General features: G+C 41.5%; 1 protein-coding gene across 1 annotated transcript in view; it reads right to left on the bottom strand.

Annotated features, from left to right (window-relative positions):
* The window catches only part of fam222aa (family with sequence similarity 222 member Aa), a 67102-nt gene extending 51733 nt beyond the window's left edge, over positions 1-15369 (bottom strand). The window contains exon 1 of the mRNA XM_086076901.1: positions 14535-15369. The gene's annotated coding sequence lies outside the window, so the exon portion shown is untranslated. The remainder of the gene's footprint in view (positions 1-14534) is intronic.
* Positions 15370-18848: the final 3479 nt, after the last annotated feature.

Below are 18848 nucleotides of genomic sequence, written 5' to 3'. Positions count from 1 at the left end.
CCTTTTCTAGCCCTTTCATAATACATCAATGCTTTGCCATTTTGGAACTAACTGCTGTTTAAGCTTCCATTTGCGAGAGAGAGAGAGAGAGAGAGAGAGAGAAAAAAAAAAAAATCTCCAAGAACACTGAAAGGGATCTCTAGATATGCCGTCACGGAACATGTCCATAGAAACAGAGGCTTTTCTATTTTTTCATGCCATAGATAAAAACCTAGACTGCACCTGGATGCCACAAGAAAACCCACAGACTTATCAGGTGGGGGCTGCATTCAGACCTCAGCACATCCATCCCAGCAGCAGCTATTAAAAGTTCTAATAGTGTTCTTTCTTTCTTGAAGGAGGCACGGCACAATGAGACCAATTTATTAGCCCCAGTTGCCCCTTTTTTTCTTTTTGACATAGCCTCATGAGGTCCTCTTGGTTTTCTACAAATAATACAGCTGCGCTCAGCCTCTTGTTTAAAAGATTAATAGTATGCAGTCTTGGCAGAGAGGCAATCAGTGAGGTTGTCTGTGACAGCAGAAAAAGTGTGAAAACAAGGCAGAGAGGCGAGACCATTGTCACAGTTACCGTCGGCCCCGCCGCTGCTTTTATGCCGAGCTTTCAATCACGGCAGACCCAAGCAAAAAGAGGGAATTTGAATGATAAAACATAAGTCATGAGCAGGCGATTTCCATGTCATCAGCTGTTTGCTTGTGACTTCACCACGGGCGGAGAGACTTCACTGCATCCATATGGATTTTTTATTTGGCTTTCAATCATGACTGAATCTGGAGTCACAAGTGGATTCCTCTAAGCTAGGCTATGTTTACAACAGAAAAGTTCTTACTTACTAGTTTTTAGTCGCTATGTCAACTGTGTGATTGACATGCACATGAGGTTGGTGAATTCCGCAAGGACACTGGACCCGAGACTCAAAAATGCGACTGTCCCGGCCAAACGGGACATCTGGTCATCCTAGCTTAAGGGGTGGACTGTCTTTTGAAAATATATCGAGTATACATGACATGCTAACTAGATATGCTAACGGCAACACAAGCATCAAAGCTTTTACTTTTTTCAACCACCGGGACCCCCGCCATTAACTAGCGATCGGCAGTGCCCAGGGTGATCTTCTAACCATCCATTCATCCATTTTCTGAAGCACTTATCCTTTTGGGCTAATTTTTAAATCCATGCGCTTGACGTACAAGCGGCTAGCTTGCGCTAAGCTAACTGGTGTATGTTTGTGTCCTCAAACTCTCTTTGTCTGTGTCTCTTTGAGTGCGGCAAGTATGAACTGGGCTTCATTGACTGCTTAACAGTTGAATTTAATGCTTGATAGCCGGCTAATTCCCAGACACACGCAAACACAATTCCGTGTTTTGGGTTCAAATGCTCATCTGCCATAACGTCTTGGACTGAAAGGTCTCGTGACCTTGCTTTAATTAATACAACCAGTGTAACCAAAATAATAATAATAATAATAATAATAATAATAATAATAATAATAATAATAATAATAATAATAATAATAATAATAATAATAATAATCTTCATAAACCATCTACCAACTGTCTCTACTTTTCCTTCTGACGACCACAGGTACACTTTAATGTTAGATGCTCCCCTGGGCAGTTAACTTGAGTCACTAATAATTAGCCCTATGGTACATTAGTGAAAATTCTACAGGACAGAAATAGACTCCCACTGTACCACTATTTCTAACAGTATGGAGATGGCATAATAAGGGTAAAAACTGTCAAGTGACACTATAATATATTTAGCGCGGGTATAAGACTTCAACTAATTTGACCTTTTTGAAACTGCAACTGCCTGATTGGCTCTTTGTTACGAAGAGGTCTGATTAAGAAATCACATCCCTTAGCACCATCAAAAAAATAAATAAATCCAAGAGGCACAAGGATGATTATGACACTCAAAAGTGCAAATGTTCAGCTCATGCATGTTTATCGCCACCAAGCAGCATGACGGGCGCTAATGACAGCCCCGCAAGAGATAAATCAGAATATATATATATATAAAAATAAAAAAAAGTGTTCTGGTGGAGGCATAAGAGGAAAAACAGCTGCTGTCTCCCTTTTTCCCTCTGCTCATCCCACAAGAGAGTCCCATGCGAGCTCCCTGATCCTAGTTTGTGTCTGACAGAGGGGACCCGAGCTCTGTTCATCTCGCATGGCAACCCTCCTCCTACTCTATCCCCGCACCGCCGCCTCCTGCCTCGCCGGCGCTCCGCAGCCAGGAGGAAACGGCGGTAAGGAGGGGGGGTGGGGGTTGGGGGGGGGGCTACATCAAGGAGAGACTCTCCCAGTGGGTTCCCGTCAGTTCCAGGCCATTGCACTTTGCTCGCTGGGATTTTGTAAAGAGACGCAGCCAGGTGTGCGCACACACATATCCATGCACAAGCAAACGACTATTAATGTCTAAGATAATGTGTTATGTTTTTTTTTCTTCTTTCCGCCTTATGGAGCCCAAAAAAAATCTCACAGAGCTTGTTTAAGTGGCAAAAATGAGTTGATAATGGCAGTGGCACACTTGATGTGGCCAGTGGCGACGTGCAGCCAAAAGGCATGACACACTTCCACGGTCTTTGGGGACAAGCTGAGAGCGACAAGCTGCCCTTGTGCATTCCCGCTCTACAGATGTTGCCTTGGAGAGAGCCCGACTGGCTGGCTGCTGTGACAGCTGGACAGCTGTTCCTATAGACGTAGGCACAGAAGCATGGTGTGGAAATACGAAGGGGGTATAATGGCGTAGATTTGGTTTCTGTGTGTGAAGTTCCCAAGACGTGCAACGCTGTCACTTTCGCCAACGGTGCATGAGCGTGATGGGTGTATGACTGCACTAACACTATTCAAAGAGGATCCAGCGATGGAACAGATGTTTAAAGCGATTTTTCATTTGTCAATCCAAAGAGAAACACCAAAGAAGCTACTTGGCATCAGCTGAAACATTTTATTCGCTCCATGACGTCTGATTGAAATCTTGTGACTGTTTATCACCATAAACAACTTTAATACCATCTTCAAAGAAAATTTCATGAAAGACGAGCGGATTTTTTTTTTAAAAGGAGAGAGGATAATTGGCCAGATCTGAAACAAGCAGTAAACCTAAATTGAGGCTTTGTTGAAACTATAAACTTTTATCCCCATACAGTTCTCGAAATTCAAATGTTTGAAAACACTCAGCGGTATTATATGGAACTGCCAATGTGGAGTAAACATTTTTTAACTGCCGCAAATATACTTCAACATTATTTATAAATCAGTTTGAACGTACAGTATTTCAATATATTATAATATACTTGCAAATACGTCTGTGTGTATTTAAATATGTTCAAACATATTTGCAAGCAGGTGTAGGCTAAATGCTAAAAACATAGCATTTTTTTCCCCATAATGCCACAGGTATCCACTATTTAAAAAAAAAATTATCTTTTTTTTTGTTGCTTTTGGCCTATGATATATCAAGGAAGCCAAACATTTTGCAAGTAAATAAAGTTCATTAGTAATTTTTATGATGTGTTACTATGTCTGCAGGGCATGATTTCCCATAATATCACGAGGGGTGTTGATTTAAGCATACGCATACCCTGTGGCATTATGGGAGAAAAACATGTCAAACGGAAATCATGCACTGGTATATTGTAGGCCAAATGTTAGAAAAAAAATAGATTTTTTTTTTTTACTTGCGCATGTGCAAGTCAATACTAAATAAAATATAAAATAGGGCCACGTATAAATATATATATTTTTTGAGGGTGGGGGGCAATATTCTATATTCTAAGAAAAAAACTCGCAAATTTGCGACTTTATAAAATGGCAGATTTGTGAGAAAAAAACTCAGCAATTTACAGGAAATACACGTAGCGTACTACTCGGATGTTTGTGCCAATACTTTTCGGTTGGGTTTTCAAATAAGTTCGATAGTAATGGCTTTAACCGTATCATGTTAAGCATTCACACTTTGAAGCGTTGGGTACTGCCAGCGACAAAGACGCCTCACTTTGCGAAGGTCCAAACCCTGGGGATCATGCATTTAAATTAATTTGTTCAAATAAATATCGACTTGTACATTTGTGTTTCCAGAATAATAGTTTTTTTGTACAAGTATCTAAGTTGATGTGTCGAATCTGCTGCTCTCCGTCATTCACTTGCATTTACCTAAAGTATGCTAGCTTCTGATTGGTTAGTGTTTGGTCAGCTGATCAGGAAGTGTTGTCGCTCTAGCTGCCGCGTATGACGAGTAAAGTTTAAATTACAAATGAATACGTCTCCATCAAGCATTTTCATTTTATAAACAGTGTCTCATTAAGCACCAATCAATACTCACATTAGACTATAGCTACACTGCATGTATTTCTCATAAGTTTCTGAGTTTTTCTCTCGCAAATCTGTCACTTTATAGAGTTGAAATTTGCCACTTTATAAACTCGCAAATCTGCCACTTTATAAACTTGCAAATTTGCGAGTTTTTTTCTCTGAATATCGCCCCCAACCTCTAAAACAATATATATTTATGTGGCCCTAATACGCCGTCGTACCCCTGTGCCATTATAGGGTGCTACATTTTTAGCATTTAGCCTAAAAGTACATTCGAACGTACTTCGAAATACATTTGAATGTAGTCTACTTGCAAATACATTTAAACATATTTGCAAATCTGTTCCAACATGCTGGCAAATATGTTGTTCAACTATATGTAAGTATGTTCAAATGTATTTGCAAGTACATTTGAATATACTTGTAGGCTAAATGCTAAAACCTTAGATAAAATAGCATTATTATTTTTTTTTAACGTTTATAAGTACGTTTATTTGCAACAAAAGTAAGTTCAAAAATGTTTACTCCACACTCTGCCTCCGTAGTAGTAAAAGCTGTGACCTGCTGCTCAAACATTAAAGATCATGAACTGAACATTTTGGAATGACGCCAGTTCGTCCTGCCAGAGCAGTCACTTTTCCCGAGCAGCCTGGGCCGTTCATTATGCCACTAAAGGTCAGCAATTTGTTCGAGTCAATAAAAATGTTAATAAAACTAAGAGCTCACAAGAGGGACGCCCTGGTAGCCTGTAGTCGGCCCATCAAACTGCGAGTGCGTGAACATGGATATGTGAGCGGTCAGGTTTTGCAGAGATCAAAGGTTGGAAAAGAGCCGCGATCTATCTGGAGGGATGCACTATATGACTATGACCCGCAGTAATCCTGGTCAAACTCCACCAACTGCTCGCAAATGTGGATGTAAACATGTATTCATGCAAAGATAATGTTGACTGGAGATGAAAGTGAACTGACCAGATTAGACCACACATAAATGCGGTACATTTAAGTGCTATTAAGCAGTTTTTAAAGGACGTCAGTTGCCTTATTATTATAAAATACCAATGTGCTGTTTCAGGAAAAAAGTGATTACTGTGGTTGCAAGTCAGGAAGTGGATATAAGGCGGTTTATTGCTAAGCAACCAGTCATTATCCTCCAGAGTGGAGCGAGGTGACCGGCCATCCGTCTAACTCCGGTGGCTCGTCTACCTCCTGTGTGCAACCCCCCCCCCCCCCACCTCCACCGCCCACCGCCCACTACCCCACTCACTCCATGCGACCACATCCCCATTGCTCGCTCTCCGCCTTCCCCGCTCGCTCGCCCCTCTCTGCTGTCTCCCCGTCCGAATACAAACAGAGATAAAGAACGCCGCAATCGCTCTTGACACACAAATAGGTTAACACAATAAAGCCGGCTTTGCCTGGCTCACTCGAGGGAGGAAAGCAATTCCAGCGGCAGGCAGGAGGTAATAAAACAGGGCTAGGAGTGTGTGTGTTTGTGTGTGTCTGTGTGTGTGCGTGTGTGCGCAATACATGTCCTCATGTCAATGTTCCTATGTTTTTGTATGTGAGTGGAAGCAGGCACCCAAGCTCTTTGGCCTCAGGGTCCAATATCGTCTGGATTTCCAACCTTTCCTTGACACAAATAACATGGCGGGAGAAAAAGATGAGAATTCCGAGCTCCTCCATCATTGAGATTAAGGAAACTGGAGCTTAATACCAACAATATAGCTGACTTGCACCAATCCTATTCAGATATACGTAAATGCGCCCCTGTGGGTCAGCTGCTGTGTCTTTTCAACCGTATCCAGCTCGGTTGGAATTCTCCACGTTGACTGAATATGGGTTTTATCTGCGCAAGCCTCGGCTTACTGTCTCCGCTGCCAAGAAATGATAAAAATCTCCCGAGTTTTATTAAATCGTGCGGCATTCACGCTCGACTTTGGGGAGAAAATTGTGAGGTGGCTTGTGCAATTACACTCCAGACCAGACAACATTGTTTTCTGCAGTCGGTGAAAATTTCATTACTTTACAGCGAGCGCCTTACAATCGGGTAATGGCCTCTTTTTGTCACGGACGCAAACGGTCTGTGAGAGGTGTGACAGCGAATAAGTGTTACGCATTTGAAACAATATAATATGCGAGCAGCAACGGCACAGACGCTGGTCAGCATAATTTGCACTGTTATGCGTTGATACGGAGCAAGTGACAGGAGAAAATACAAGTCAATAGCTAATTCCTGTACTGACTGCAGTGTAATCAAAGGCATTGAACCTTGATGCATCCATGCAGCTGATGTATCTCCCTCCAGGCGGTTATAGACGGATGACATGGGTCAGACATCGCCTCATTTTTTGTATGTCAATAAATAGAGAGAGTGAACAAACCCCATTTAAAGTAACTGGAAACATTTTTTTATTTGTTTATTTTATAGGGATACCAGGTATCGAATCATCCGATTTTATTTCAAGGTATCAGTACAAGCTATCAGCACTTTTTAATTTTTTCTTGATTATGAAAAGCTGTTGTTCTTATGTTCTGTTACATCCATTGTCATTGTGAGTTGTAATTTTGGCAGAATACTGGATAGGTTGCTTTTAATAGCTACCAACTACTTAATTGTGGCAAAACTATGAATGTTAAGTTTATGTTAAAACTGAATTTTTTACAGGAATAATTTTTGAGCGAACATAACTTTTAAATAAATGTTTGTTGGATTTATTAGATTAAAATCTATTAAAATCGGTCCTGAATGACTGAAAATTTGAGATTTTATTTTTGGGCCATAACGCCCAGCCCTAGATTGTTCTTTAAAATTAGCTTTCATTGTTTTTAGGGACATTTTATGGATCAAAAAGTAGTATCTGTACTTGGTATCGGTTTGGGTGACTATTCGAGAGTTGAGTCGACCAATACTGGCAATACTGAAAAAAAAAACGTGGTATCAAACATCCCTATTTATGACATACAGGACAAGACGGCCATTTGCTAATGTCAGCAAATTCGCCATTCTCTCGCGCTGTTCCCCCAATCAGGTAATCAAACTGCATAGATGTAAATTGGTGTCTTTTGTCAACAGGGAATAAATTACGAAAGCATGAGGAGAAAATATCTTATCTGTCTGATGTATTTCCTGCTTCTGCAGAAATATACAAAGCTTGTGGGGGGTGGGGGGGGGCAGCTGGCCAAAATGCAGGGAGATGGAGATTAGGATGATGTGCAGTTCCTTGTTCCAATAAAGTTTGATCTTCCTCAATAGCCGAGGAGAATCAGATATCTCCCATTCAAGATTAAAGTACAACAGCATAGAGGGGGGAGATTAATCAGAGTCCTGCATGAGATAAAAAGAAGGAAAAAAAACAGTCTTGCTTCTGGCATGGAAAACAGTGGCAATAAAGAGTTCGCCAGATAATGTGAAACACAGCGAGGCACAATGGTGAATCAAGCAGCGTGTACGGGCCTCCACAGAACACATCAAAGCGTAGCCAAGGCCTGAGATACAGTAGCTGGGGAGCAACAGCGGGGGCCCATCTGATAGCGGCCAAGACCGTCATTGCGGTATAGTGGTTGGGGGTCGAGGGGGGGCACGCGGAGGATTTTCCCATGTTGCTCACTGTCGCCAGACTCCTTGAGCCTCGCCTCCTCTCGCTGAGATCAATGACGCCGGGGTGATTTCACAGCAGCCTGCACTGTCACCCAGAACAAATCAATGTGAGCGTGAGGAAGGCAGGAGAGGCATTGTTTTTAAGGAGAGCAAATTCACAGTTGGGGAGCGTGTCAGATTTGTTTTTATCCTTCAGCCAGGAACACTTTGGAAGGAGCACGCCTGCCCTTGCCCCTCTCGCTGGGATGGAGAGCCGACTAAGATGCACAGCGATCAGGCATGCAGGAAAAGGAAAGTATATCATTGCTCCCTGAGGAGTTGAGGAGGTGGTACCCTCAAAGGTACAGCTTTCACAGCCCTTCACACTTGACTTTTACCGATTTTTTGGCATGAAAAAGACGCACTTGCTTTGGAGTCTAATAATTAGCCCTAAGGGGTAGATTGTACCATGAAGGACACGCATGGCCTTGTGTTGTATTCATTAACCGCATATGAAAAGCACATGAGCTCTTTTAGACAATAAAAATGCATCAGCTCACCTTAACCTTTCCATATTAAAGGCTACACATTAACCTAGATGTCTGATGGGACGTGACTTCCATTCAGCCTGACAGAATGAGAGGTCAGGGTGGAGGTGTTGTATGTCGTGAGCGACACGTGTGACGGGCAAGCGTCAACTTAGCTTTCTACGAGAAAAGAAGTTACAGTAGCATCTTCAAAACAGGGAGGAAACACGCTTTTTCAGCTAGCTATGCATGGCATGAAATGGGAAGTTTTTCTTGCGCCCTCACTAGTCTAAACATGGTATTCTGATGGATATTGCATTTATAGAACATAAAATAAGCAGCAAAACCCATCCATTTTTAGACAGGTGGCGGCCATTTTGCCTTGTACTGCCACTTTCTGACGACTGATAATGACATCACAGTTGCTCAGGACTCAAGTAGGTAATGGCCAATCAGGGCTCAGATTCCAAACGTCACATGACCAAACCCATAAAACAGCTGATTGGTTGTTACCTGAACCCTGAGCAAATGTCACGTCATTTTCAGTAGACAGCAAGTGGCAAAATGGCCGCCCCAAATAAGACGGGTAGATTTTGCTGCTTAATTCATATTCCCGCATAGATCATACTATTGTAAAGAACATTTTTTACTTGACTTCCTCTTTAAACAATACACAGAGGCATTTCACCCATTTGAGGATGAATACCATTTTTACTAAAGAAAACTTTATCTTCCGAAAGTTCCAATACTTCACCTCTATACCTCATACACTATTATATAGCAGTTCACAATCATTATTTATCTAATAACATGGCAAAAACATACAAACTTTCAATAAAGTTATCTTGCTCACCAGAGATGTTGAAGTCTTTACTTGCTCCTGCCAGTCTGTGTAAGCTAGCTTTAGCGCTCATACACGCTGCTCTGATAGTGCCAAAAAGATCATTTTCCGTGTTGAAATAAGCAAGCCAGAAATAGTGTTGGCTGACCTAGCCTCGTAAAGTCCTGTTTATCTTGAAGAGTGGGGCTTGAAAATCACGTCAGACATCATCGTTCACTGTAAATCAATCTTTGGTGCGGATATTTAGCTCAACCAATCAAAAGGGGTAAACATTGCAGACTATTTAGCCGAACCAATCAGAGGACAGAAAAAATCTGAAATCTGATTGGTGAACAAAAAAAAATGCCATTTCATTGGCGTGAGTATGTTCAACACCATCAGTCTGAATTGTGGAGGTCCTTGGCAATTTACATTTGCATGGCAACACACAAAAGCTGAAATATGATTGGACCAAAAAAATAATAATCTACATTAAACTGCGTATCTGGAAGCAGGGCAGCCAAGACAAACGCTATGAAATGAAGATAAGAGACTGTTGGAAATTAATGAATACAATTTGTCTCAGTTGTAAACGTAGATCAGCGATTCTGATTCTCTCGCCAGCAGAGAAGACCTTGCTGAGGAACCTAAATGACCAGAAACAAAAGTGCTACACCACTGTATGTAAACACATCTTTTGATACAGCTTTTCTATTTGCTCACAAAAGCTACAATATACATCAAAGCGGAATAGCCAAACCATCTGATTATCACACAACCCTTGATAAAAACATGCTTCACGAGGAGCAGCCGTGAACCACCATTTGACCCTGACATCGCGAAAACACCCAACAGATGGGGCAGAAAATACGAGGCGCTCGTCCGACATGCCCGGTGCAGCCGCAGTGAGAGCGCGGGGTCAAGCATCCGGTGCTAAAATAGATCTAGTTGTGGAGGTATTGCTGCTAACTATACAGCAAGGCAACGATGTCATGTCAGGCTGCCGCTGCCCCTGCAGCTGAGCAGAGCGGACCTTCACACACCCGCACCCACACAAGCATCCATGTAATGTCACATCCCATTTTCTCTGCACGCCGCCTCATTTGCAATGACTGCTTGAAGGGTGTGCTCGTCCCGCCGCAGCGATGATTAGTGTATAATGCTTTTGTTGTAGGCCTTTTCATGTCTCTATATATTGTGGATGGAGCAATAATCAGGACAGCGGAGGTGATATTAAATCATGTAGCGGTGTAACGCACAAGAAAGACAGGACGTTGTCTCATTTGTTTGCCGGCGCATGAAACTTTTCAGGAAATTAAACACTTTGATCAAGAGTCTAATGAGCAGCTTAGCGAGGAAATGTGGCTTCAAGTGTCAGCTGATGTTTGCTAGTTTAAAGAGATATTTCTGCCTGTCTGGTTCAAATGCGTAGCATGTTTTCCGTGATGTCGGACATCTAGCGACTGTATGGACTTCAGATCTGTCCTAAATGTTATTAATCGGCGTAAAAAGTGCGCACACACTCTTGCACAAGCTGCGACTATTTTAGCCATCTTAATTGCTAAAAATGAGATTGGCTGCCTCCGGGTAGGTGTTGAGACAATCAAACCATGCAAGGATTAAAGAAGAGATTAATACACTGAGCAGGAAATTAAACTTCAGCAACTTCAACGATATTCAAGACTGCTACTCGCTTTTCACTGCAGGCTGCTGCATTAATAAGCACAGAATATGTTAAGGCGCCCAAACTATCAATCAATCAAACTGATGTGTAATTTAAGAAAAAGGCCTTTTTTAACGTATTAATTTGGTCGGTGTGGTGCTCAAATGTCCTCAAATGGCTACGAACCGCTTTAATGAGTAACAGATGTGATTTCAGTTTTCAGTTGTGGTGTAATGACTTTAATGCGCGATCGCTATAGCCCCGTTTCCTTCGCAAAAACTTCGGTGTTTCATATAAATGAAAATAAATGATCTTCACCATTGCGTCTATTGCGACAACGATATGCATTTTCAGCTAAGGGCTATTCCACCAAAAGATTTCTCCTAATAATCCCTTACCTATTTTCTTTCCACTCACTGTTAGCTTCCTCTCACTCAAACCAGCCATCACCATGTGCACCAAAAAAAAAAAAAAAGTCTTAATAAATGTTTTCCTCGTTACTGTTTTCCGACGTGCTCGGGTGACGTCACGGGAAAAAAATCCGTCGCACAACGATTGCGTGTCGATCGAAGCTCATGATATCACGAGTTAGCCTTTTCGAATTCTTCATCTCCTTACTCAAACCATCCATCCACGCCGTGTGCGGTTCAAACATATAGGGATGTGTAGGCATATATGCTAGACCAGTCCAGTGGTGTCCAGACTATGGCCCGTGGGCCATTCGTGGCCTGCTGTCCATTTTTAAGCAGCCCGCGACTTTTCAAAAAAGTAACATTTGCTACTAATAAATTTTGTTTTATATACTGTAGACCTTTTCTAAATATGCAATGATGCACATTAACTATTACAACTTAAATTAGTAACATTTATCTGTGATGAATAACAATAATTGTTTACACACAAAAAAATGGTTTCCTCCACTATTAGCTGTGGGTGTGTCAAGGTCCAAATTGTGAACATGTAACATTAATGATTATTGTGCAGCATAATTTTTTTTTTAAAAATATAATTTTACGGCAGATTGCTCCTGTTTTGGAGATGGGATTCAGATGCTATTCAGGTTCTCTAACTACCTCAAGATCTTAAATACTAAAATAATTTGGTTTATAGAAATCTGTTCAGGTAGCCATTTTTCAAAAAACACTCATATATATATATATATAACAATATGCTATATTGACTGATTTTGGTGTGCTAGATAAATGAAAGTAAGAAAATTCAGTGGCCCTTTCATCCTTTGATTTTTCTTTATGTGGCCCTCAGAGAAAAAAGGCTGGGCACCCTGTGCTAGACATACTGCATTTGATTGGCAAGTGAGTTGTTTAGCGAGACATGTTTTCAGCGCATTTGGCATACGTGCCAAATGCATCTGAGAATTGAGACAACATCTCAATGTTTTACCATTTTGAAGCCTGATTTCATACACTTGAAGGTTATTTTTTTACTCATTCAAATCTCCTGGGCTTGTTAACGACACTCTTCTCTCTGGTGTGACCAATTAGACATGTTTAGTTTACTTTACATGTTAGGTCATTTTCAATGTGACTTACATTAGTTTCTGAGTGTTTTGACAGAAACAATAACGTGATACTAAAAACCTTCCACTTTGTGATCGGTTTTACAAAGTTGCCAACTTGCCTATTATTTGCCTCCAAAACATTTTAAACAAGCAAACAACGCAGTTCTTTTCTGCTTTTAATCAAAACTGTCCAGTACGATGTAAACGGCTTCAAAGTGCGGAACAATACAAGTACAGTGGAACTTGCACTCTAAAAACTGTTGGGTCAAAAATGGACCGATCCTCTACTTGGGTCAATTTGTACAAAACAATCCAGACAGTTGGATCAATTTGACACATAAAGTGGATCGGTCCATTTTTGATCCATAATTGGGTTACTTTTAACCCAACTGTTTTTAGAGTGTGTGAACAAACTTGCCAAGCAGTCATCTTCCTCTGCATGTCCATCACGGTTAGATTAAGGGCGAGGACACAATTTATTGTTCCTAAGCATTAACAGAATCTCGTTAACTGCTTTTCACGCTTGTGTGACTGTTCGCTACTGTAAATGTTGCATTCATTTCCTTTAAACTTGAATGACAAATGAAAAATGTTACTTGTTGTTACATTGCCTTACAGTTAACGATGGCTTTCTGTTGGAAACTGTTTGAGCCTGGAACAGATCAATTGCATTTCCATTATTTTCTATGGAAAGCAATTGATTTTCAATCGGAACAAATCGTAAGTTGACCAGCATTCCTGGAATTGTGTTTAACCTCGGGGGTTTTCGCCGCATTTCTAAAGATTGAACAACAGGAAGCAAGATGAGAAAAAAAAACAGGCACAAGTTGAAAGCTAAAGCCTGCAGTAGGACATTTGAAGGTCTAAAGTGAGAGGAAAATAACAAACGCTTTCAAAAGCAAGTCAGAAAATAAAAAGGTACAAAAAAAAACTAAGAAACTCCAGAAAGGTAATTCAGTGACCTAGATATTAAAGCTTCTCTGTCACGCTGTTTCCCGGTGCCTCGTCCAACCATCACGTTGAATTAAGACAAGCATTATGCTGGGAAGACTATTTGTTTAGGTGAGGAGCAGCCGCAGAGCTAATATGAGCACAATTTGCTCAGCAGGTCAGAGGCGCAGAGTGGAGGAAGTAAATGAGGCAGTTGTGCCCCCTCGGGTGCAGCCCCCTGCCTCATACATCACTGGATGTTTTATTCAATACAGCCAGGAAGGCTCCGTGGCAGGTGCCCTAGCTGGGATGGAGGAGGGATGGGGGGGGGGGGGGGGGGGGGGATTGGGCATATTACATTCAGCAAGCTGCTTGTCGACGGGAGAGAGACCGACTGGCTCCAGTCGGGGAGATATTGCAAGGATAATGTTAAAACATAGTATGTGAGCAGCCTTTTCGCTTGCAGTCAGCATAAATCATATCGCGCATGCTCGTGTGTTTACTGGACACTTTATTAGGTACACTTGCAGTGTATGTGGCGTATACCTCAAGTGTGTGTGTGAAGCTCAAAGTTCACAGGAGCCGAAAAGAGCCTTCGCGTTCAAATGAGAAATAACACAATTGGAGATCATCAGCCAGTGTTTGCGTGAAAGGCTGCGCGTGCGCGTGCGTGTTTGCCAAAAGACACACGCGCACACAGAAGCTTCACATCATCCTTGGGAGTGAAAAGTTTTACAGTTGGACGCTCACATCTCGGCTGAATTTTACGAGCTCTGCAGTAAAAAATCCTTCCAATAATATGCAGGAAGACTATAAAAGCACAGTGGATGTCATTAACACTCCGGGGTGAAGAAGCACTAATTGCAGCAGACATTTGCAGTTGAGAGGTTCGCACGTTTGGATCAGAGCCCGCAGCAGGAGCAGTACCGGCCTCGGAGCCGTTCAATCACACTTCAAAGTGGCTCCCGGAGCCATTCGAACGTGTCCGTTTTACGACACTTCTTTTTTTATTATGGTTCACACAACAATGCGGGACATCATTAAGCGCCAACAGCTTTTACTAACCTTCTATCTCGTTAGCATCCCAAAGACAGACAACGGGTTCTGACAGTGCGGGGGGGGGGGGGGGGGGGGCTTAAGACATGACTTTAGAATAATATATAAATATATTTACCATAAATTGTTCCGGAGTGCAGACTAGAGCTCCATGCAGATTTATACCATTGGCCGAGCAAGCATTTGTGCTCCCAATTAGAAATTCTTCATTTTGCTCCAATCCAGCAGTGCTGATGTCAAACGGAGTTGAAGTTTATCCTCTTCTTCTTCTTCCTCCACCCGTAGCGATTTAAATCCCACACTTGACAAGCTTTTTGAAATGTTCTCGGATCGACTGCCAAATTTTAAGCGGAGGGCAAACGGTGCAGAAACAGGCGGAACAATTGCGCACCGCAAAGTGCGCTTCGAGCGGTCGACCTTTCGCCTGCGGAGCGAGGTGAAAGGTCCCTGGGTTGCTTTTAATTTCACTCGCTGTTATCTCCAAACGATGAGGCAGTTAGTGGAGCGACTGGGTGCTTGGTTTATGCGCTACGCAGTATTCCACAAATCCAAGAGAGGGAGAGAAAATATCCCAGCTGTTACGCGTCGGTTTAAAGTGGTCTAAAAATCATCATTCGAATGTGAGGATACAATCGAGGCAATCCAGTGCGCATTGACACAAATCAAAACTGAGACCGAGAAAGGAGACTCTTCAAAGGCTGGCGTGGAAAGGAAAAAAAGAAATCCCGGTGATTCGGCACCGCTCGGTCCTTCACTTTCTCCCCTCGAATATGTTTTTTGCCTCCAAATACACCGCGTGGGTCTCCGGCTTTTCTTATGCACTGACCTCACCCCTTGCTGCTCTCTTTGGTGCAGAAATCAATAAAAGGGGAGGGGGAAGCGGAAAAAAAAGGATGAATTTGGATGAAAGAGCTGGCAGCTCCGGGATGCGGCGGTCCTGCCCTGGTGCCGAGCTGCTGAGACTGACAATAACCCGGAACGCTGCAGCCCGTCAGGCTGTACAGACCGCCCACCGACCAATCAGCGAGGTCGGCCAACACAAACATTCCCACGGCTCGGCCAATCAACGATAATTGACGGCTGTTACCATAGAAATGCATGGCGTCCGAGCGTCTGAAACCACGTTGTTTACTGGCGTTTAAAAAAGCAAAAGAAGAAGAAAAAAAAAGTACGTCTAATATTAATTACTGTGGCAGAATGCAGATTGAGATCTTTAATCACCCTTTTATCCTCCACAGCACTTCATCCATCTTTCCGCAGCATCCTTAAAGGTTAACTGTGACATTCCTTAATGGGGAGAACTCAAGTCTGACCCAGTACTGAGAAATAAAGCACTGCTATGCAGCCACAATCATAAAAATCAATGCAGTAAGACGTGAAATTAGCTTATTTAAAACTCTCTCCCTCTCTTTGCACACAGATTAGAACGTCATGTCTTTATAAACAATCACATTAAATAGAGTTGCACATTTACAAGAGTTCCGTATTAATCAGCACTGTTACATTGATATTCATTAAACAATGTTTATTATTGTGATTGCTGTGGTGTAAAACTGTATTTCATACTGTTCTCGGCCCAAGCCTGAGGGCCCTTAGCAGAATTTGAGCCGGGGCCCTTCTCCCTACAACTTTATATGTTTAATATGTTTCGAAAATCCTCGTACATAGTTTGCTTATGCCTTGGGCCAGCTCTGCTGAAAGCTGTTTTGAAGTCTTATTGGGCATTAGAGGCATTTGTTTCTTCCTATAAATGGATGAATGACTGATACATGATTGTTATATAGGCTTTGAAAATATACTCAAGTAAACAAGACTTAAATTTCATTTCCAGCTATTTTCATAAAAAGGGATATAATGTGAAGAGTGATAATGCAAGAGAGTGTTTATTTTAAGCAGAGGAAGAGCAGCCGAATTAAATTGTACTCAAGTCAGAGTACTGATACATTATATATGTAAACTAAAAGTAAGTAGTCCTCCAATTGCATAAGGGTAAGTATTCCATTAAAATAGAGTGACAAACTAACGAGTAATTGATAAATGTATCATTTAAAATAGTGCATGTATGTCAGTAGACAAAAATATAGGAACAGGAATATGCAAATTCAAATATGGCCCAACAATGTCACTCTACAGTGAAGCAATAATCAAGGGAAAAGAATAAAAAAAAATTCCGTCACAACAAGTGGTCTTAAATCATTTTCTCTGTTTGCACACATATCCCAGCATATACGGTAGGGTCGCCAGGCAGCGATGATTAATTATGTAATTATATATGCAATATTCTGATTATATTGAACTTTGGCAGGTGGATTCGCCCGCATTCATCAGCAACTCTAACACCTGTTACATAACTCAAAAACAATGTGAGTGCTCTGCCAACTTACATCGTTATCGTATGGGAATAATCCCTTCTAAACTGAGCTCAAACGGGTCTGACTGCTTTGATTTCACAGAGTACTGTAGTTTGCAAACAGAACAAGGCAGCTTCTACTTTGTTTCAAGTGGAATTCTTGTCGACTTTTTTAGGCAGACACGGATGACAGCATACAAATAGCTTTTGTTTACTTTCATAGTCCATCTATCAATTTTATACCACTCATCCACACCTAAGTTGCGTGCCTATACGTAATTGTAAAGTAAATCTGCCACGTTTCATATAAATGAGTCTGTGACTAATTAGTTAAACGGCGTCATGTGACTTTGACAAATCAAAGTAATAATCGGTTAAATACTTTCGATACAATCTTTTATTAGGCCAATACCAGTCAGTATGAGTACTCAACTCTCTCCAAGTATCAACAGCACTAGTGAGTACATAACATTTTACCCCCAAAAAACAATTACATAATTTTAAATAGATATTTGACTCATTGAGTCATTTTCACTTTATCTATAACTAATGTGATAAATTCATTATATTTATATTTTCAAACATGTATATCAAGTAAAAACAGACTGATTACAAAAGTACATGTGCAAAGACAAAATATATATTTTTTTCATGAACAATACCTTTAAAAACGAATTTTTCCACTTGCTGTCGACTGAAGATGATGATGACAATCACCTGTGCTGAAACAGGTAACGACCAATCATGGCTCAGTTTGATGACCAAACCCAGGAAATAGATGAGCCGTGTAATTGGTCGTTACCTATTTCCTCAGCACAGGTGATGTCATCTTCAATCGACAGCAAATGGAAAAACGTGTTTTTACAGGTATTAATTGTACATGAAAAATAATAAATAAAGTTATCAAATTAATTCTGGGCACAATATCAACTTCTTATTGCTGAAAATGGCTCAATGAGTCAAGTATCCCTTTAAAGAAAGGCATGTATCCCAATATGGCATTTTTCCTTTGAATTGCATGAAATTGTTGGCAATTTTCTATTGCTTGCAAAAATGTCCATAAGTACAATGCAACAGACTAAATGTAGCTCATAACACTCACCTCTGATTCAAAGGTGCAAATAATAGTAATATTGTTCACAGTAATGCAAAGCACTTTTGCGAGGTAATTTCCATCCTGCTTTGGCCATTTCCTCCGCAACTACGCAACTAACGTTCCTAAATTTCCAAAAGCCCATCACACAGTTTTTTTGCCAATAAAAAAAAATGTCATAAGCAGTCTTTCAGTGTTTTCATCTTCATCGCCGTCCTCCTACCGGGCCACAGACACCCAAAGGGGAAGGACGAGCAATCACACATCATGGACTCATAATAAGCTGACGCTGGGAAGTGGGTGATGCAGCACTCAGCTTATGCCAGCGCTGATAAGAGCCTGAAAGTATTACCTCGGTCTGGCAGCCCGCTCCAAGAAATCCATTGTGAGCCAGGTCATCAATTCTGCCCTATCTGATTGCTCCCCAATGCCGGGTATAGACGCATGTCACCACGCTGGCCTCTCCACCTTTGAAATTATTTTTATGAATTGCCTTTTCGCTTCTTGAGGAGAAGAGTTACACATGTTGCACTTGGTATTTTATGAGAAAAAAAAAAGGGGGGGGGGGGGTTCTGGTCCAAGTCCATCCTGTATTAGCTTCAATCCTGTCTCCTTCCTCATTGCTGCTGAGCGGATAACAAAAGCCTGTGGATTTCAGCCCTATTACATATAGCATGAGGCTTTACCGTAAATCAAACACAGGAACAATCAATAGAAAACGAGCCAATCAAGGGCGGACGCCTCTGGGAGCCAGGAATGAAGGCAAACAAGTCATTTGATTAGCTGATAAGCAGATGACTCAACAAACATTCGAGGCATGTGTACTGCGGTTTGATTAGAGCACGCCCAATACACAGAAGATTGGACACAAATACGTTGTGAAAACACTCAGCTGTTCCAATCCCCCAAGGCGGCATGAGGGCACATAAAAACAATGAATTATTTATGGGGGAGACGAGCGAAACATCACAGTAGATAATTTACTGTGG

The sequence above is a fragment of the Leptonotus elevatus genome, chromosome 5, assembly GCF_054856555.1.
Source record: "Leptonotus elevatus isolate MCC_2025b chromosome 5, RoL_Lele_1.0, whole genome shotgun sequence".
NCBI lineage: Eukaryota > Metazoa > Chordata > Actinopteri > Syngnathiformes > Syngnathidae > Leptonotus > Leptonotus elevatus.
The sequence above is the reverse complement of the archived record's forward strand: the minus strand, read 5'-3'. Positions and strand labels throughout refer to the sequence as shown.